The 22,694-nt window shown below is 35.8% G+C and overlaps 1 protein-coding gene and 1 long non-coding RNA gene across 2 annotated transcripts in view; one reads left to right on the forward strand and one right to left on the reverse strand.

The window, feature by feature from the left end:
* Nucleotides 1-22,694, reverse strand: part of EPHA6 (EPH receptor A6) — a 960,105-nt gene that overhangs the window by 694,132 nt on the left and 243,279 nt on the right. The gene's annotated exons all lie outside the window — the stretch shown is intronic.
* LOC108540772 (uncharacterized) overlaps nucleotides 4,521-22,694 on the forward strand; it is a 21,679-nt gene continuing 3,505 nt past the window's right edge. Inside the window, exons 1-2 of the long non-coding RNA XR_001888759.1 lie at nucleotides 4,521-4,611; nucleotides 9,370-9,466. This is a non-coding gene — a long non-coding RNA (uncharacterized LOC108540772). The remainder of the gene's footprint in view (nucleotides 4,612-9,369; nucleotides 9,467-22,694) is intronic.

Below are 22,694 nucleotides of genomic sequence, written 5' to 3' on the forward strand. Positions count from 1 at the left end.
GATGGTCTCGATCTCCTGACCTCGTGATCCGCCCGCCTCGGCCTCCCAAAGTGCTGGGATTACAGGCTTGAGCCACCGCGCCTGGCCAGTTTTCCATGTTTTAAAGCTAGATAGGTCACAAAACTAATGACTTACTCAACTTTGAAAGTGGTTATGGTTTGACGGGCTTACCAAATGCTCTAGGGAAGTCACTTCCTACTTTTAGAGATTCCTAGAGTGAAAGCTGTCTCTGCTGTGGAGCCACGGGAATAGCAACCTAAGATTTTATTGTCATTTACATATAATAGGATTTGAAGCTACTGATACACAAATCCAGCGGAGAACAGGCATAGGTCGTTTTGATTTCTATTTGTTTGGGTAGCTCCTTTTGAAAATAACATGTGGAACTGGAAAATTACAGATTTTTGAGACTTTGGAATTCTCCACATTTTGAGGGCAACATCAAGGGGAAAGCTAATTTGCATTAATTTCAGATTGTTGATATACCACCATCAGAAAGATTACAGGACAAAAAATGAATAAAGAAAAATAAGCCTATAGACTTTTGACTCAAGTATGATTTTAATTTCTAAAAATTAAGTTATGTCATCAAATGTTAAAAAGCAAACTGTGAAAAGGTCATGTAATATTCAGCATCTTATCAACAAGTTTGATATTAGTTAACTATTTTTCCACAGTAATTTCTTACATTTTGTTTTTGAGACATGTAAGAGTTAGACCTTATATTCAGTCAATTCTCACTGGTACAGCTTCACAAATTGTTAAAGTATGTAATAGTTTTCTACCAACTGGTAAAACTTGGTTTCCAGACTTCCTGAGTGACCACTCTGCCACACTAGTATCTCTCCTGGCTTTCTCTGTCCTATCCTCTTTAAGATTTGGCAAATAACCTTGGCATAGAAGAAGTTAAGAACTCTGCTCTGGCCCTAAAGCCAGTTTCTATTTAGTGCCTTACTGGTGATAAAACATACTGAATGTTGCCCTTAGAAAGATGCTCTTCTAAACCACAGGCAATCGTTTTCCCAAACCTTAGTGTCTCGAGCATCACACCTAGATGTTGCTTTTAGCTGGGACCCTTTCCATACGGAATGTTCAGCAGTAAAGCCAACCAAGCACTGGTAGAGTGACCGCTGCTTATTAGCATTTGAGGGAATCAAGGGACACAGACACTGGGAGGAAATCATAGAGGCTGACGATCAAAGTACAAAGGAACGAAGAGAACCCAGTCCTCTCCCAGGCAGGCACTGAGATCTAAAGTGGAGAATAATCCGGAAGAAGAGGAGGAACAGAAGACAGTGGAAACAAAGTAGAGGAAGGGGAAATGAAAACATCAAACACAAAAGTATGCCTCAGGAAATGGATGCCTTCAGGTGCAGGAAGCTGAGAAACAAGACTAAGAGAAATGAAGCACGAAAGTCCTTCTGGCTATATAGCTGGAGTTCAGGCATGCTTCCCCGGAGAAGCCACAGACCTGAGGGACCAAACCGCTCTAGGTATCTAAGAATGGAGACAGAATGAGTCCCTAGAAAGCAGACTGACCTTCTCACATGAATAATCCTTGCTCAGTATTTGCCAAAAATTTGATAAGATTAATTGTCCATCAATTTATAATGATTGAAATTCCAGTATAGGCATTACAGTCACATAACCCTTCATTCAATTCCTGGGAGCCTGCTTACTAATATTGTATCTTCAGCAAGTGATTTAACCTCCCTTAACATGTTTCTTAAATTGAATTTTTTTTTTTTTTTTTTTTTTTTTTTTTTTTTATGGGGTCTTGCTCTGTCACCAGGCTGGAGTGCAGTGGCACGGTCTCGGCTCACTGCAATCTCTGCTTCCTGGGTTCAAGCAATTCTCCTGCCTCAGCCTCCTGAGTAGCTGGGACTACAGGCATGTGCCACCACACCTGGCTACTTTTTGTATTTTTAGTGGAGACAGGGTTTCACCATGTTGGCCAGGATAGTCTAAATCTCCTGACCTTGTGATCTGCCCGCCTCGGCCTCCTAAAGTGCTGGGATTACAGGCATGAGCTACCGTGACCGGCCAAAAATGTTTTAATGTGAAATGAAGGTACAATTATTTTTAAATTGCTTTGGACTGATCAGTACTGAAGAAATGAGAACTGTGTTGAAATGATCACATTGAACACTAAGGAGGCTTCATTAGCAGAGTCCCTGATATTCTGCCAGCGAGATCTCCTCTGTGGTCTCAGGAATGGACAGAGGAAAGTGGTAACCCACTACTGTCATTTCAGAAGACATTCTCACTGAGGAAGCTGTTAACACATTCCACTTAACAAGGCCCTTTCAATGAGTAGAAATTTGTTCTACATTACTCAGGTGAAAAATAAAGTGCACCTTTTGTATTTTCCATTTTCTAAATCAGTTTCATAGGGTTCTGAACACCCACCTGCCTAGCTAGTGGCCCTTTCCCTTTTGTTAAGGGCAAAAAGTGCCTCTGGCTTCTTATGCACTACAGAAATCTTGGGAAAAAGATATCAGCTTTCAGTTCAAGGAAGGTTCTCATCAGTCATGTCTTTTTGGTTTGATCATCATGTCCACTCTCCCATGCTAAATCTAGCCAATAGGACCCTTGCTGCTCTTCCAAAAGTACTGAACTTGAGGTTCAGTCTTCAGATGCACACCCCCATCAGAAGTCTAGACACAACACCCCATTAAGGTCCTCTAGTGACTCTTGCAGTCTGGGAGAACAGAGGAGGCTCCGTGCACAGAAGCTTCTCCACAGCTGTCTATAAATTCCAAGAACCCACTTCACCGAGGGCAGCACAATCCTTGCTCTTCTAGGCCATCCGTGTCTTTTCCTTCCCATGGGCTAGCTTTCTTGAACAAAAGCAGTTTAACTTCTGTCTGGCAGGAGTAGTGTCCAGACTGAAGGCAAGGCTGCCTCGTGATATGACCACAGGAAAACAAAACTTATGTGTTTTTCCATCTGACCATATTCAACATGATTTGCAGGGATACTAAAAGTAATGAATCTTATTCCTTCACTGATAATTGCATATTATTTAATTACTCAAAATAATTTCAATAATATGCAATTCAATAATGGGAAAAATTGAAACTTTAAAAAATCTATAAATTATAGATTAGTACACTCTTTAGATATGTAACTTGATATTTCTGATATCTTCATCTGAATAATAAATTCCCCATGTACAAAATCTTTTGATTTTTTTCCCCATGGTATAAATTTATTCAATAAATGTTATGTAAATATCTATTTCAACATTTAGGATGTGCAAAATGTTAAATAATAAAATGTAACAAATGAATGTTAAAATTACTTTTAACATGTATGCATATAGGTATGTATATGTACTTATAAGCATATTTATATTTATACTTCCTTGAAAACCATGTAACTAATGTCCTTTCCATTTTCTAAGTTTATTACTGCAAAGTGGAAAAATAATAATTTTAATATTGTAAAACTTTATTAAAACTTGTTATGTGAAATATATGTAATATTTCTGTTTTAAAATTCCACAATTCATAAAATTAATGAATTTTAAAATTAGTTTTTAGTAAGTCCAATAAAGGCAAACTATAATTTGAGGACTGCTTGCTCGGTACATATCTAACCTATAATGAAATGTAAATACTGAAGAAGATGAGGTCTTTGTTAGACTCAAAAGTTTTAAATTTCAGCAAGAGGACAATATTATAGCTCAAGACTTTGACAGCTGTTACATGAATGATATTGCATTAATCCTATAATTTGCAGAAAAGATCAAAATAATATTAATTTATAGTGACATCCTGAGGTCAGGAGTTCCAGACCAGCCCGGCCAACATGGTGAAACCCCATCTCTACTAAAAATACAAAAAGGAGCTGGGTACAGCAACTGGGGTGGGTAATCCCAACTACCACTGCACTCCAGCCTGGGTGACAAGAGATTCCATCTCAGTATATATATATATATGTAGACATCATATACATAAAAGCTCACAAATCTGAATTTTCCATTTTATCTCATCAATTTCTAAGAAAGAACTTCTTTATTTTACTGACATTAGAAAATATACTCAGGTAGTAACTGAAAAGAGATGAAAGGTAGTTTAACAAGTAAAACAAAATCCAACCAAAGCTCAATTTAATTTCTCAGTCTTAAAATAAGTAGTACAGTGTATATGAAACAACAACAAACCGAATTATGAAGCAACATTTACCTCATACTATTACTCTATTTTATCTGAGTACTTGTAGTAAATTCTTTTGTATAAAATGTTTAAGGTCTATAAGTTAAAGGTGGATCTGTGAAATGTACTATATTAGGATATATTAAACTACTGTGATATCTAAAGCATATATGACAGAACAGTGGATATTCTCCAGTATCCCCAAAGTAACTTGTTTAAGGTCACATCCAGCCATTACATAGGATAATCCTTGTGCATGGGTATATTGGCCATGTGCTGTCACTTTATGTTTATTACAGCATTGTTACTTCAAGTTTGATATTATGACTCAGTGTTGTTAGAATTCTTCAGCCTCTTCACTCAAGCCATGATTTTCTGAGAGAAAAAGTTAGAGCTGGCAAGAAGAGGACATATATTTCCTAACATTGAGTTCATGAAATGATGTTTAAAGGTAGAATTAAGTTTTGCATTATGACTGTGCATCTAACTTTTATAAGGTACCTTCTGATAAATAAAAATTTCCTTATAACATTTTTATTTAACTGATGATATTACGCTAAGCAAAGTATCCAGTTATACATTGTTATCTGATGTAATTTCAAAGTAGAATATTTTGAAGCAATCGTGTGTCTTGTGATATCAAAATATTTTAATGGTAAACTTCAACTATTCAGATAATATTGAAGTACTGAAAGTATTTCTGTGTAATTAGTCAAACTATGTGATAAATATTTTGCTAAGAAATTCTAAGACCTTTTAAAATATTATTCTTGACTCACAAGTAGTTTTGGGAATGTTTAGATAACTAAATTTTTAAAATAAGAATGTTTTTGTACCAGTACCATGCTGTTTCGGTTATTGTAGCCTTTGGGCAGTAAGGCCACTTTAGAGATATTGAGTCTTCCAATCCATGAGCCTGGGATGTTTTCCTATTTGTTTGTGTCATCTCTGATATCTTTCAGCAGTGTTTAGTAACTATCTTGGTAGAAATCCTTCACCTCCTCAGTTAGCTGTATTTCTAGGTATATTACTCTTTTTGTGGCTATTGTAAATAGGATTGTGTTCTTGATTTGGCTCTCAGTTTGAATGTTATTGGTGCAAATAAATGTCACTGATTTTTGTACACTGATTTTGTATCCTGAAACAATGACTGGTACTGTCTGGATAAAGTTAAAGTGTTGCCTGTTGTTGCATTTGGCCCAGTGAGAAAGAAATTTGAGCAGTGTGCAAAACACAAAGTACTCTATAGAACAGCATTTCTAGTATGATATTAAAGCAAAGTTATAGAGAGGAGTCTGTGTTATTCCAAGGTAGTAGAGGTATGGGTATTTGTGTGTGTGTGTATGTGTGTGTGTATATGGGTGTGTGTTACAAGGGCTATATGATTGGCTGGACAAAGTCAAGGATATTTGGCTTAAACTTTTGTTGTGCATGACACATATAAATTTAGCAAGTGATAATTTGTACATAAAAATAACCAAGATTTCTGTGAAGTTTTGCAATGGATGAAAAGTAGGATAAAAGTGCTTCCATGGGGATATTGTTTGTATGTGTATATATATCTCCACACACACACACACACACACACACACACACACACACACACAAACATTTTAAGAAATAAATTTACCACCCCTATCCAAACCTTTGAAGCAGCATTTTAAGAGTTTGACATGCATCTGCTACTCACTGTACTGTTTGTTATGTTACCTATTTTTTTATTTTGCCTCATATCATGGACATCTTTCCAGCTCAGATTTACCTTGTCATTTTTCCTAATGAATAGAATTTCATGTATGTATATACAATAACCTCATTTACCCATTTTTCCATTAATGAACTTTCAGATTTTTTCATTACTTATTAAAAATAATGATCCAGTGATTATCTTTGTGTATATATGTTTGCAAATTTGTACAATCTGTGTGTTGAATAAACTTCTGAAAGTGAAAATGCTGGAAATCCATATTTTAAGATAGATTTGAAGTAGTGGTAAACATTCATTTGTGGGTACTACTGAATACAAGAAGTACAGATTTGGGTAGAAGAAACAAGATTCGGAGTAGAAAAAATACCTGGGAATCATTTCTCAATATAGTTTGATAAAAACGCTATAGAGAAAGGTAGGTGGAAGTAGAAAGCTAAGAAGCTCAGGATCAGTCTTGGTCTGCCACATGTGCGAGGTTTTGTAGAAGTGGTGGTGACAATGAGCACAATGAGTATGTGACATAAAAAAGAGAGGACTGTCCAGAAAGCAAACACCAAAGAGCGTCAAAGCGAACGAGCGGTCAATAATCTTTCATTATTAATAGTAAGTAGTCTTAATCCTAAAACAAACAGGGATATTGGAATCAACCATGAGATCACTGTAACACTAAAGAATGGTTTTGTAAAATACTTATGATGAAGATATTCATTAGAAATGCCAGGCAGAGACACAGAAGTGGAAGTAGAAACATGTTTCACAAAGGTTGATGGCAGGGGCAAGGAAAGTGAACTTGAGGCAGCATCTGTCTTAACAAAAGACACTTGTTAAAATAAGTTGAAGGAGATTAAGCCCAATTGTTAATTCTTATGGCAAATTAGTTGGGGTTACATAATTTGCTCTCATGTGGTAGATCTGAGTTATAGATATAATATTAAGTTAGAATGGACAAATTTAGGAACTCAAAGATATTTTATTATATATCATAAAGCCAAAGCATTTTCTAATTGAAATATCTGTAGCATGAGAAAAAAAAAGTGAGACTATAAATTTAGTCAGACTGCTTTCAAAATGATTATAGTAAACTTTAATGCTTACATTCTAAAAAGTAAGAAAAATGTTGGTCAATACTGAATATATTTAAATGTATTTACTGGCAGTTTCATCAAATAAAAAGCAAAAAGAAACACGCAGTACTGATTGTGCCACAGGTCAGAGAAAGGACTCAATATTCATGGGTATTTTTACTTTACAGGTGTTACATGCATATCACTGATTCTTCTAAGTGACTGGCAGATCCTAAATAAAATTAATAGCATAAATAGTAGAATTTTATACTAATGTGAAAGTCAACAAATAAACTGCCCTCGAATTGATTAAAAGTTTTTTAAATGAAAGCTTTAAAGGGAGTGTATGCATGGGCAAAATCCAAAGAACACATAATATGGATGAATAAAAGCAGGGGAAAAATTGAGCATAGCTGACACTGACATGCTAAACAATTTTTTAAAAGATAAAGGGTAATTTAAAATATTTATGAAAAATTATCAAGTGAACATTTATGTTTATACATTTCTGATTTTATATAAAATAAAAATAAAATGAAATAACAGGCTGTTTAGCACATTTTTCTGCTTTCTTCATATGTGAATCCTATATCTGATTCATAAACAATTTTTGTAATAGTCTTTTATACTTTTCCAACATTAAAGGTAAAACACACTCATGTTTGAAAACTGCAAATAAAGTACAAAATGTGAAGTAAATCACAACTGCAAAAGCGATTTTAAGTGTTCTTACTGCAAAAATGATAAATGTGAGGTGATGCATATGCTAATTAGCTCAATGTAGCCATTCTACAATGTATACATATTTCACAAAAAGTTATACATGACAAACATATATAATTTTTACTTTTCAATCAAAACTTAATTAATAAACAAAGAATTTTAAAAATGATATATGCTCATTTTATAATTGCAAAAAAAGCTTCTCAATTTACAAAGATTAACACATAATATTTGGATAAATTTTCTTTCAAAATTTTTAAGCAAGTTAAAAAAAAATTTAAGTTGGTATATAAATTTTGTTCCCCAAATTTTATTTCAACAAAATGTAACCAATATTTTCTAACGTTATTTTTAAAACATTATTTGTAAAATATTATAATAATATTTAAAATATTATTTTAACTGATGCATGAAAACTGTATTATCGTTATGGTATATCATAATGTTGATAATCTCATATTTGGACATCTAGATTATTTTATTTTTAAATAATACTATAGTAAATGCAAGTTCTAATTTTTATGTGTGCATATATGCTTAGAACAGAAATGGAGTCACATGGTTAAACTGTATTGACATTGAAAGCCTACTAGTATGCTGGCTAATTCTGTCCTGAAATGATTACTTCAATGTATACTTACACCAGGAATGTATAAGTGTGTCAATTTCAATCTAACCTGGAGAGAAAAAGTACACATAATCATTTGTAAAGGATGTATTACTTTAATAAACAGCCATCTCTTTGAGTATTAAATTATATTTGATTTTGAACACTTTCATGGTGCACATTAGCTTTCTGTAGTTTTTAACAAATGTTTGTTTGAACTGTTGTTTTTGTCCTTTGACTGATTTTCTATTGAGAGAGTAGCATTTTAAAATAATTTATAAAATCCTTTTACATGTTAAAATCTTTAAGCCTTCATCTGTAATGTTAAAATTTATTTATAATTTTCCTAACATTTTGGAAGATATTTTAAAATTTTCATCAGTTCCTGCCTAATTTCAATAGACCCATTAATTCTGCGTTCTTACCTGTTTAAACTCCTGAGACCAAGAATATTCTGCATTCTGCTTCTTACATCTTTTAGTGCCAATTTGACAAAATCTTTTCTTTCCATACTTGAATATGGCATTATGTTGAGGAATACAAAACTAAAGAAAACTATAGCAAGTCACCTCCACATTTAATAAAATCAGTAGGTGCAAAACTATACAAAAGCACTTCTAGCTTTCATAAAAGAGTGAGTCATTACTTTTTAAAGTCTGTTCCTTGCCTTATGGTGTAAATACAACTATTAAAGTATATAAGCATATGCCTATGTGCTTGGTCTCAAATACTCAAATCAAGCCTATATAATCCCCAAAAAATGAAACGTGATGTATAATTACTCAGTTTTGCTAACATTCATATCAATATGTACGCTATCTTTATTTTTAAATGAACAAGAAATTCAAACAAGCAAAAACAACATACATGTGAAACATCTTATGTGTCATAAACATGTATACTTTATATATAAGCACTGTGTTCTTAAACTGACAGCTTGTGAGAATATTCATTTCTCACTGTAAGCTGCTTTTTTTGTAGTTTAATTTGTGAAGTCATCAACTATATTTCTTCATATACAGTAATTTCTGTTCTTATAAGTGTTACACATTTTTATACATTCCTGAGTTTAGGTTCATTATATACTCTTTGAATATTCTCTTCCAGATGCCTCCTGCGAAAATAGAGAAAATGCTAATTATGTGATATAAGCAGTTTTGGAGAGTTCTCCAGCTTTTGATGAGAAAAACTACTTATTTCTGAGGTAAGTTTTGTTTGGAAAATAGTTTCATTACAAAGAAAAAAACCAATATACGAAATGGTTGCCATATCCTGCCATTAACTCCCTCCCCCACACTTCCAAACTGAGCTGTTGCAGCTTGATTTGAAAGTTATTTCCAGTACCATAGTATTTTACAATCCATTTTATAACCAGGTCTGGGAAGGTTACATTATTTCAGTAAGTGCAGTGCTAATACAGATATTCATTGGAATATTGTTATCTTTTAAAATGTAGTATATAAGAAGCATTGGTAAATTACAGGCATACCATGGAGATATTGTGGGTTCAGTGACAAACCACCCCAATAAAGTGCATTTCACAATAAAGCAAGTTACACAGACTCTTTGGTTTCCAAGTGCGTATTAACGTTGTGTTTACACTGTAGTACATTCTATTAAATGTGCAATAGCATCATATTGAAAACAATGTACACACCTTAATTTTAAAGTATTGCAAAAAAAAAAAAATCATGTGAGCCTTCAGCAAGTCATAATTTTTTTGATGATGGAGAGTCTTGCCTCAATGTTGATGGTTGCTGACAGATCAGCATGGTAGCTGCTGAAGGCTGGGGTGGCTGTGGCAATTTCTTAAAATAAGACAATAAAGTTTGCTGCATCAATGGACTTTTCCTTTCATGAAAAATTTCTTTGTAGCATGCAATGTTATTCGACAACATTTAACCCACAGTATAACTTTTTCCAAAACTGGAATCAACCCTCTCAAACCCTGTGGCTGATTTAAAAAAAAAAAAAAAAATTAATTTAAATTCAGGGGTACATGTGCAGGATTGTTAAACAGGTAAACTTGTGTCATAGGGGTCTGTTGTATAGGTACTTCATCACCCAGGTATTAAGGCTAGTATCGATTAGTTGTTTTTCCTGGTCCTCTTCCTCCTCCCACCCTCCACCTTCTTAAAGGCCCCAGTGTGTTTTGTTCCCCTCAAAGTGTCCGTGTGTTCTCATCATTTAGTTCCCACTTTTAAGAGAGAACATGTGGCATTTGGTTTTCCATTCCTGTGTTAATTTGCTAAGGATAATGTTCTCCCACTTCATCCATGTCCCTGCAAAACAAATGATCTCATTCTTTTTTATGGCTTTTTTATGGCTGTACAGTATCCTATGGTGTATATCTACCACATTGTCTTTATGCAGTCTATCACTGATGGGAATTTAGGTTGATTCCTTGTCTTTGTTATTGTGAATAGTGCTGCAATGAACATATGCATGCATGTGTCTTTGTAATAGAATGATTTCTATTCCTTTGGGTATATACCCAGTAATGGGACTGCTGGTTCCAATGGTGTTCCTGTCTTTATGTCTTTGAGGAATCGCCACACTGTCTTCACAATGGCTGCTGCTGTATCAACTAAGTTGATGCAACATTCTAAATTCCTTGTTGTAATTTCAACAATGATCACAGCATCCTCACCAGTAGATTCCATCTCAAGAAACCATTTTCCTTGCTCATCCATAAGAACTCCTCATCCATACAAGTTTTATCATAAGACTGCATCTGTTCGAGATATAGACCAATGCAAAAGAACAGAGGCCTCAGAAATAACACCATACATCTACAACCATCTGATCTTTGAGAAACCTGACAAAAACAAGAAATGGGGAAATGATTCCCTATTTAATAAATGGTGCTGGAAAAATTGGCTAGCCATATGTAGAAAACCGAAACTGGATCACTTCCTTACACCTTATACAAAAATTAATTCAAGATGGATTAAAGACTTAAATGTTAGACCTAAAACCATAAAAACCTGAGAAGAAAACCTAGGAAATAACATTCAGGACATAGGCATGGGCAAGGACTTCATGTCTAAAACACCAAAAGCAATGGCAACAAAAGCCAAAATAGACTATAGGGATCTAATCAAACTAAAGATCTTCCGCACAGTAAAAGAAACTAACATCAGAGTCAACAGGCAACCTATAGAATGAGAGAAGAGAAGGAACATGGTGGCAATCGGTAACCCATGCTGAAAAGGCTAGAATCCAGAAGTACAAAGAGAGTTAAAAAATGGTAAAGAAAAAAGACAAAACAACCTATCAAAAAGTAGCAGAGGATATGAACAAGTACTGGCTGGCGCGTCGCAAGCCTGCGAAGCCGGCCGGTAGGACAGGCGGGATCATGAGGTCAGGAGATCGAGACCATCCCCTGGGCTAATACGGTGGAAACCCCGTCTCTACTAAGAAGAATACAAGAGAAACTAGGCGGCGACGACGGCGCCGGCGTGTAGTCGCCAGGGGCTATCGGGAGGGCTGAGCAGCGAGGAATGGCGTGAACCCGAGCGGAGCTTGCAGTGAGCGCTGAGAGCGGCACTGCACTGCCAGCCTGGGCGGCAGAGCAAGACCCCGTCTCAAAAAAAAAAAAAAAAAAAAAACATGATACTTACTCGAAAGAGCAAACATTATGCAGGCCAACAGGACAGGGTGAAAAAGGAATGCTCATCGATCACTGGCCATGCAGAGGAAAGGTGCAAATCAAAACCACAATGAAGAGTACCATCTACCCAGTTAGAGACGATCAGGAAAAGCAAAGAACCAACACCAGCTGGAGAGGATGTGGAGAAATAGGAATGCTATTACACTGTTGGAGTGTAAAGTAGTTCAACCATTGTGGAAGACAGTGTGGCGATTCTTCAAGGATCTAGAGCTAGGAATACCATTTGACCCAGCGATCCCATTACTAGGTATATACCTAAAGGATTATAAATCATGCTACTATAAAGAAACATGCACATATATGTTCATTGTGGCACTATTCACAATAGCAAAGAATTGGAACCAACCCAAATGTCCATCAATGACAGACTAGATTAAGAAACTGTGGCACATATATACCATGGAACACTATGCAGGCAAAAAAAGGGATGAATTCATGTCCTTTGCAGGGACCTGGATGAAGCTGGAAACCATCATTCTGAGCAAACTATCACAAGGACAGAAAACCAAACAGCACACGTTCTCACTTGTAGGTGGGAAATGAACAATGAAAACACTCAGACAAATGATGGGGAACATTACACACCAGGGCCTGTTGGGGGGTGGAGGGGGCGGGGGCAGTGATACCATTAGGAGAAATATCTAATGTAAATGATGGGTTGATGGGTACAGCGGGCCAGCATGGCACATGTATACCTTTGTAATGAGCCTGCACGTTGTGCACATGTACCCTAGAACTTAAAGTATTAAAAAAAAGATTGCATCTGTTCAGTTATACTTTAAAGCGCTACTTTAATTGTAGTTCTCTTGCTATTTCCACAACATCTGCAGTTACTTTCTCCACTGAAGTCTTGAACCCCACAAACTCATCCAAGAGGGCTGGAATCAACTTCTTACAACTCCTGTTAATGTTGATATTTTGACCTTCCATAAATCACAAATGTTCCTAATGTCATGTAAAATGGTGAGCTTTTTCCAGAAGGTTTTCAACTTATTTTGCCAGATTCATCAGAAGAATCACTATCCAGGGCAGTAATAGCCTTGCAAAAAATGTATTCTTAAATGATAAGATTAAAAGTTGAAATCCCTCCTTGATCTATGGGCTATAGAACAGATGTTGTATTCAGCAGACATGAAAACAACATTCATCTTGTACATCTCCATCAGAACTCTTGGGTGACTAGTTACATTGTCAATGAGCAGTAGCATTTTAAGAGGACTCATTTTTTCTGGGCAGTAGCTCTCCACAATGTTTGGTAAACCATGCTATAAATAGATGTGCTGCCACCAAGGCCTTTGTTGTTCCATTTACAGAGCACAGGCAGAGTAGATTTACCACAATTCTTAAGGGTCCTAGAATTTTTGGAATAATAAATGAGCATTGACTCCCACTTAACATTACAAGCTGCATTAGCCCCTAACAGCAGAGTCAGTCTGTCTTTGAAACTTCAAAATCAGGCATTGACTTTTCTCTAACTGTAAAATTTCTAGAGTGCATCATCTTCCAATACAATGCTGTTTGTCTAAAATTAAAATACGTTGTTAGTGTGGCCACCTTCATCCATCGTATTAGCTAGATCTTCTGGATAACTTGCTGCAGCTTCTACATCAGCACTTGCTGCTTCACCTTGCATTATTATGTTATAACATGGCTTTCATCCTTAAAACTCATCAACCAATCTCTGTTAGCTTCCAACTTTTCTTCTGTCACTTCCTTACCTCTCTCAGCCTTCACAGAATTGAAGAGAATTAGGGTCTTTCTCTGAATTAGGTTTTGGTTTAATGGAATGTTGTGGCTGGTCTGATCTTTTATCCAGACCATTAAAACTGTCTCCATCTCGGCAACATGGCTGTTTTGCTTCCTTATCATTTGTGTGTTTAATGGAGTAGCACTTTTAATTTTCTATAAGAACTTTACCTCTGCACCCACAATTTGGCTATCTGGCACAAGACTAGCTTTGAGCCTATTTTGGCTTTTGACATGCCTTCCTCATTAAGCCTAATCATTTATAGCTTTTGATTTAAAGTGAGAGATGTGACACTCTTCCTTTCACCTGAACACTTAAAGGCCAATGTAGGGTAATTAATTGGCCTAATTTCAATAGTGTTGTGTCTCAGGGAATAGGCAGCCCAAAGAGAGGGAGAGAGAAAGGTGAACAGCCAGATAGTAGTCAGAATACACACAACAGTTATGGAATAAGTTCACCATCTTTTAAGAACATGGTTCATAGCACCCCAAACAATTACAATATAATTTCAAAGATCACTGATCACAGATCACCTAACAGATATAATAATAATAATTTTTTTAAACACTGCAAGAATTACACCAAGTAACACATTCTATTGAAAAATCGAGCCAATGCACTGGCTCCATGCAAGATTGCCACAACCTTCAATTTGTAAAAAACAAACAAACAAAAATAATTGCAGTATTGGAGCAGCAAAATTAAGTGAGCACAATGAAATGAGATAATCTTGTTGTAATAAAAAGGGGAGAAATATCCACCATGTTTCCATTATACATGTATCCTCTATATATGGTGTCATGTAAACTATGTTTCTCATAATGATACATATCAAGCTGAAAAATCTTTAGTATTTACTCTGAAATAGAAGACTTTAAGTTACAATGCGTTAGAGTTTCTAGAAGCTAAACATATCATTATTGCCTATAAAAGTATGGCACAACACCTAGAAGCCCCATAGCAAAACAAATTATTTCAGAAGTAAAAGTTGGACAAAAGTCAAAGTTTAAACACAAAATTGGAAAAAATTCTGGAACATGTGACATCTAATTACCCACTTTTCCTAATACATTAATTGATATGAACATTATCTTTATTTTTGAATGAGTAAAAAATTCAAATTGACAAAACAATCTAGACATGGAAACATTCTATATGTCATTTTCCATGTCTTAAAATTCACCTTGGCCGGGTGTGGCTCAAGGCCTTTAATCCCAGCACTTTGGAGGCCGAGACGGGCAGAATCAACAGGTCAGGAGATCGAGGGACCATCCTGGCTACACACGTGAAACCCGTCTCTACAAAAAACTAGCCGGGCGAGGTGCTGGCGGCCCGGTAGTCACAGCTACTCGGGAGGCTGAGGCAGGAGAATGGCATAACCCGGTCGGAGCTTGCAGTGGCTGAGATCTGCCACGCGCACTCAGCCGGGGACAGAGCTAGACTCCGTCCAAAAAAAAAAAAAAAAAAAAAAAAAAAAAAAAAACAAAAATACCTTTGTCATCTTCTTTTCTACTCTTACTTAAGCCTAAGATTTCTTCGCCCCCTTTTTTTTCTCTACTAAACTAATGAAAATTTCCATTGCTTTCATGAAGCTGCAAGTAGTCCTAATTGCTGAAAGTAAGTACCGAAAATCGAATTTTTCTCCCTATAATGTAGAAAGCCAGACATTCATTCTACATCATAAAACTAGTTCTGATAACATGGCCATTGAGAACTTTCCAGAATATCAATTTACCTCTAGTCCTATTATGGAGACATGTAGGAGAAGTCCACAATTCTGTTCTGTGCCATTTACTAAAAGGTAACTGGAAGTTCATTATATGATAACTGTTTTGATATCGAACTACAAAACAAGATGAGAGTTGTAAAAGATAATTCTAAAAGTGCAACTCTGCTTTATTGTTTCCATTATTGTTGACTTTTTTTTTTTCAATAATATTTATCTGTGTTCCTAATGGTGTCAGAACAAAAAAAAATCTTGGAATTGTTTTGCTTTGATGTATAAAATTAAAAATCAACTGTTGTTTTCTATGGATCATTTTTTCCAAATGAGGAGTTTGAGAATCTTGTTGCATAAAAGTAACAATCAGAAAAAATCAATCCAGATCAACCCTACTCATACTTACAAAATTAAACATGCTAATTAAACCCACCATTTAAAAATTAACAGATTATCCAAGAATAAAATATTTAATACTCCCTGATGTTCTAAGGTATGGGAAAAGAAAACTCTCGTACACTGCTGTACAAGTGTAAACTGCCATTCAAATTTGAAGAGTAAATTAAAAATATGCAATCAAAAATCTACAACATGTGTGTTCACTGACATACTGATTTTAATTGTATTAATATTCTATAATGTACTCAAATATGTACCAATATTCAATGTCAATGCAAGATATGTTGATATACGATCGCAATGACTAAGAAAGAAACAATTTAAAGTCCATCGAGAATCATCGAACAGAGGGGCTGGCAAAATAAGCTGATAGCACACCCATAAAGCAACACGCATATGTCACTATATGAAAGGGGATCCAACTTTAAAAATGTATACTTTTAGTATCTTCTATGTATTACAATATATTCAGTAGGAGGCAATCATGAAACTAAGGGTATAAATAGCAATCATAAAATTAAAAAAATTAGAGGCCAATAACGTGCTTAAACAAATACAACTTTCTAGGATTCAGATTAAATGTAAACTTATCCCAACTAGCTAGATAGTGATTTTTCCCTGTGAAGCTAGCATACATACTTTGTTTTAAAACAATAATTTACATTTAACAAAGGAGAGACTTAATACACTTAATATAAACGATGTATAAATAGGAAAAATCTTTAATATACTGTATATAATATAGTTGCATAATTTCCGCAAAAAAATAATGAAAACAATCTTAGCAATTTTTATCATATGCTTTATGGTCATATGAAGATGTGAAGAGAAACTTTTAAAAAATATATCCTGTTGAATTGTTTGAATCTTGTTTTATAAAAAGAGTATGTTATTAATGTTTTAACAAATTTAGTTCTAAATAATTTAGCTGATTGCCACAGTATTAACATAAATTCTTAGATTTAGCTTTCCCTGTGCAGTCTAAGTAATATCATTCTAACAGAAGCTGTGTAAATGCAGTTAAAGCAAAATCCATGATGTGATAAAATCTCTGAATTTTCTTTTTAGAAATAAGAAGTGGATACTGTCTCTCTTGGCTCACTTGCTTTAGATTATATTTATTCAGATTATATAAAAATTAGGAAGGAGGTTATGACATTGCTTAATAAGAAAATCCTTTCCATTTCACATGGCATTGATCAGAAAGAAACAAGGAGTGGCATGAAGGAACGGGTTTGATGAAAGATGCACAATTTGGATACCATGGACTCCTTGTCCTGATTGATTTTTAAAAATCTCATAAGGCATATGTACACATCACACATCTATAATTTCTTACTTGGACTGTAAATCTAAGTCACATGTGGTGTACAGTGCCACAGGTAAAGAGGAAAGCAGTCTCTCGCCATAAAAAGGATAACGGAAGAAAGGGTAAATAGAAGAGGGCACTTTGCTGTGCTGTGCTGTGCTGCAAGCAGCTACAGAGCTTGTTATGTCAAAGTTAATCTGAGGCCTGGAGTGGAAGACCCACATGCTGTGAGCAAACACACCTCTCAGTAAGCTCCTGAAACTTAGAAAAACTCATATTTAATGTAAGTGCTGACTGGTACCATCCCAATGGGAAAATCTAAGGTTAGATTAAGAAGGAACTCACAACAGTCAACATGCAGGCAAAAAGTTAACCTATGGTAATAGGTGAATTATATTTCCCGAAATTCTTTTCAATTTTGTCTATAGTGATTTACATAAAAATAAGTGATTTGCAAATTAATCATTAATGAAGATCCTTTTCTATTTGAAGCCCTAATACCAACTGGACATGTTTAAATGGCTCACATCAGTTATTACTATCTAACTCATGATTCTCAGTTAGTTTTTTCCCTGTATTAGTTTTGTAGGGCTGCCATATAGACCATCATCCACTGCAAGTCAATGAATTTGTTTAAGTAGTTTACAGTTGGAAATTAGAAGTCCAATATCAAGATGTAGGTAGGGTTGGTGCCTTCTAAGCGCTATGATACAGAATCTGTTCTGTGCCTCCCTCCTAGTTTCTTAGTTATAGATGATGTTCTTCATGTGTCTTCACATTATCTTCCCTGTAAAATGCATCTGTGTCTATGTCCAACTTTTCCTCTTTCATAAGGACACCAGTCATACTGGATTGTGGTCCACCTTAGGAACCTCATCTTAACCTCATCATCATCAAAGACCCTATTTCTAAATAAGTTCACATTCATAGGTACAAAAAAAAATGAGGACTTCAAATGCCATTATTTCATTCCTTTTTATGGAAAGAATGCTATCCCATATATATTTCTTTATCCACTTATCTATTGATGGGCATTTGAGCTGGTTCCATATTTTTTGCAATTGCAAATTGTGCTGCTACAAACATGCATGTGCAAGTATATTTTTTGTAAAATGACTTATTTTCCTCTGGGTAGAGAGCCAGTAGTGGAATTGCTGAATCAAATGGTAGTTCTACCTTTAGTTCTTTAAGGATTTGGAGACCATTATTTTAAGTGAAGTAACTCAGGAATGGAAAACCAAACATCATATATTCTTACTCATAAGTGGGAACTAAGCTATGAAGGTATAAAAGCATAAGAATGAGACAATGGACATTGGGGACTTGAAAAATGCAGGAGGGGTGAGGAATAAAAGACTAAAATTGGGTACAAGGTATAGAGCTCGGGTGATGGTGCACCAAAATCTCATCATTAAAGAACTTACATAAACAAACACCACCTGTTACCCTCAAAACCTATAGAAATAAAAATATAATCTGATATGGTTTGGCTGTGTCCCCACCCAAATCTCAATCTGAATTGTACCTCCCAGAATTCCCACATGTTGTGGGAGGGACCCAGGGAGAAGCAATTGAATCATGGGGGCCAGTCTTTCTCATGCTATTCTCCTGATAGTAAATAATTCTCACAAGATCTGCTGGGCTTATCAGGGCTTTCTGCTTTTGCTTCTTCCTCATTTTCTCTTGCCGTCAGCATGTAAGAAGTTTCTTTCACCTCCTGCCATGATTCTGAGGCCTCCCCAGACATGTGGAACTGTAAGTCCAATTAAACCTCTTTTTCTTCCCAGTCTCTAGTATGTCTTTATCAGCAGCATGAAAATAGACTAACACAAAATTAAATTAAATTAAGTTTTTAAAAAAGAATTAGGACTTCAACATCTTTATGGTAAACACAAGTCAACCCATGTAATCTTTATGTGTTGGAAGTAAAAAACATATCCTACAAACAACATCCGTTAATTCCATTATTTTTATCATAAGATGAAAGAACGGCAAGAGCGAACAGTATAGTAAGCTGAAGAAGAAATAGTGGTAGATATGTGAAGTTTGCAAAGAATGGCCTAACTTGTGAAAAACCATGACATTGGCTTAAGAAAGTCTCTTCACTTTTTTGGAATTACTGACAAACAAGGGATCTAGTCTTATTTTTCTGGTGGGAGATGCCTAAATTATTGATAGGATACTTTGGGGAAAATAATCATCATAATCACCCTATAAAAATCTATATTACCAAAGTTAATTATATGAATAAATGGCAAACATTACATAGGGCCTTGTTAGGCCAGTTAAATAATACCATTTATGTGCTTTATTAATTAATTCTATTATTTGATAGAAAATTTTGAGATCAGATTCACTATATCAGGTACTGACAATGCACTGTGGACATAAAGACACATTGATCATCTTCTCTTCCATCAACAAATTATAGCTTTGGTTATTCAGCCTACCTAGAACACCTGCTTTCCTACAAACAAAGGTAACCTTTGAGCACCAGCTCTCAAAATATTTTGTACACTGGCACATAGACAAGATGCTCCTAGCATGCACAAAACACTGCCATGAATGTGTACAAGTTACTTACAAATTGTAAAAAGAAAAATATTAGGGTAAGAACACTACATAATTCAAAATCACTACTGAGCATAATGAGAACTACATTGCTTTTAATATGTCTTATATCTGATTTGGACAAACCAGTATATCAACATGTCAAGGTTCAGTTACTTTGGTTCAGAGAATGTGAGTGCTATTAGTAGCCCTCATGGCCTCACCATCTCCAATTCCCTGCGGTAGGGAAAATCTGCATATGTTATTCATTTAGCCAACTAAACAAATATTTTTATAATTGCCAACTATAAAATACAGAATACATATGTTATTTTATTTTGGTCATTCATTAATCAAGCAATATTTATTTAGGGCTGACTGTGTTCCAGGCACTCAGTACCTGCCCTTACAGAATTATAGGTTAGGAATACAAATAATAAACAAATAAAACACAAATGGATGACAAAGATAATCTTGGTTAATAACAAAAGCTCTGAAGAAAACCAAGAGATACTATTGAGCAACTGAGTAGTTGAATGGGAGAAAAGCTCTTTTAGATCAGAGAGTCCAGGAAGGTTTCCTGACATGTGCTCTGAGATAAGAATGACAACAGAATCAGTCATGCTACATTGATGGCTGAGCTTCTCAGGAAAAGCAAACAGAAGAGCAAGACCACACAGCTCCAAAGAGCCAGGGACGTCAGAGAAACAGAAGCCAGTCCCACTCCGTCAACACACCTTTGCTATTAATATACAGAGAAAATGTATTTTTAATAGGCACTTTATTTTTCCTATTTTCCCTTTTAGTTAATCACATGTTGAATTATAATATTTAATAACCATAAAGCATAGCCTAATAGTAACTGCTTTAAATGTTCAAACTCTAAGAATGAGCATCTACTATAAGCATATTTATTAAAAAACCATTTTTGATACTGTATTTAATTCAAAATATGTTTTGCCAGAAACACTTTACTGTGTTTACAGCTGTTACATGCTACTTCATTAGACTGCCATACAGATGTTGTTTGGGTGAATCTTTAAATGGAATTATTTCTTAATGAAGAGTTAGAACTACTTTCCTAAGCCAGGTTGTAAAATTTCTAGAAGTAAATTTCTCCTCACATTTTTGAATTGTAATGACTTATCTAAATAACAACATGCAACACCCTTAGGGTTTCAGTGAAGAATACAGTTGACCCTTGAACAACACAGGTTTGAACTGTGCAGGCCTACTTATGTGCAGATTTCCTTCCAACTCTGTCACCTCTGAGACAGAAAAACCAACCCTTCCTCTTCTTCCTCCTTCTCAGCCTAATCAAGGGAGAACAATGAGGATGAGGAACTTTATGCTGACCCAATTCTGCTTAATGAACAGTAAATCTAGTTTGCTTATGGTTTTCTTAATAACACTGTCTTTTCTCTAGCTTACTTTACTGTAAGAATATAGCATATGATACATTTATCATACAAAATATGTGTTAATCAACTGTTTATATTATTGGTAAGGCTTTTGGTCAAGAGTAGACTATTAGTAACTAAATTTGGGGGGAGTCAAAAGTTACATGTGAATTTTCTTTTTTTTTTTTTTTTTTTGAGACGGAGTCTCGCTCTGTCGCCCAGGCTGGAGTGCAGTGGCCGGATCTCAGCTCACTGCGAGCTCCGCCTCCCGGGTTTACACCATTCTCCTGCCTCAGCCTCCCCAGTAGCTGGGACTACAGGCGCCCGCCACCTCGCCCGGCTAGCTTTTTTTGTATTTTTTAGTAGAGACGGGGTTTCACCATGTTAGCCAGGATGGTCTACGATCTCCTGACCTCGTGATCCGCCCGTCTCGGCCTCCCAAAGTGCTGGGATTACAGGCTTGAGCCACCGCGCCCGGCCGTGAATTTTCAACTGTGCAGGGAACAGTACCCCTAACCTCAGTGTCATTCAAGGGTCAACTATAAATGTGTGTGTATGTGTGCGTGCATGTGTGTGCGTGCGTATATGCACGTGCGCCTTACTCAGTGTGGGCTGCTGTAACAAATTACCATGTACTGGGTGGCTTATAAACAACAGAAATTTATTTCTCACATTTCTGGAGGCTGGAAGTCTGAAATCAGGGTGTCAGTAATCAGGTTCTGGTGAGGGTCCTTTTCCAGGTTGTAGATTTCTGCTTATGTCCACACGTGCTAGAAAGAGAGTGGGGGCTCTTACTCTTTTACAAGGACACTAGTCCCGTCATGAGTGTTCTACCCGCATGACCTAATTCCCTTGCAAGGCCTCCTTTCCTATCACACTGGTGTTAGGGTTTCAACATATGAATTGTGGGGTAGGAGTACAACGTTCAGTCCATCGCAACGTGTGTGTGTGTGTGTGTGTGTGTGTATGTGTGTGTGTGTGTACATGTTCTTCAAAATTCTCTCTTATTTTCAGTCAAGAAGTATTTCTTTTTATATGCAACTATTAACAGTGGGAATTCATATATCCATGTTCTAGGTGTTCTGGACAAGGCAATTATTCATCTATTGCTTGCTGACTATTCTCTTCTTACAGCTATATTTCAGCCCTTTAGCTTCTTCCTATAAGCCTCCATTATCATAGTCCTATCTCAGAGAAAGGCGCTCAAGTTTCCTTTCACACCAAACACCTCTGCTTGTACTCTGGATCCTGTCTCAACCCTCCCTGATCCTTGTTCTGTCCTTTAGTTTTAGAATTTTCCACTTTCTTGTTTCAATTGGCTTCTGCCTATCAGCTCATATAAAATACTTCAGTAAAATTTTCCACCATTAAAGAAACCAAAACCAAAACAATTCTTTATCCCTGACACCCCCCCCCCCCCTTTTTTTTTTGAGATGGAGTCTCGCTCTGTCAACCAGGCTGGAGTGCAGTGTCACGATCTCGGCTCACTGAAGCCTCCACCTCCCAGGTTCAAGCAATTTTCTGCCTCAGTCGCCTGAGTAACTGGGATTACAGGCAAGTGCCATGATGCCCGGCTAATTTTTGTATTTTTTTTAGAGATGGAGTTTCGTCATGTTGGCTAGGCTGGTCTCGAA

This window comes from Rhinopithecus bieti, unplaced genomic scaffold, assembly GCF_001698545.2.
Source record: "Rhinopithecus bieti isolate Rb0 unplaced genomic scaffold, ASM169854v2 scaffold_18644, whole genome shotgun sequence".
Lineage (NCBI taxonomy): Eukaryota > Metazoa > Chordata > Mammalia > Primates > Cercopithecidae > Rhinopithecus > Rhinopithecus bieti.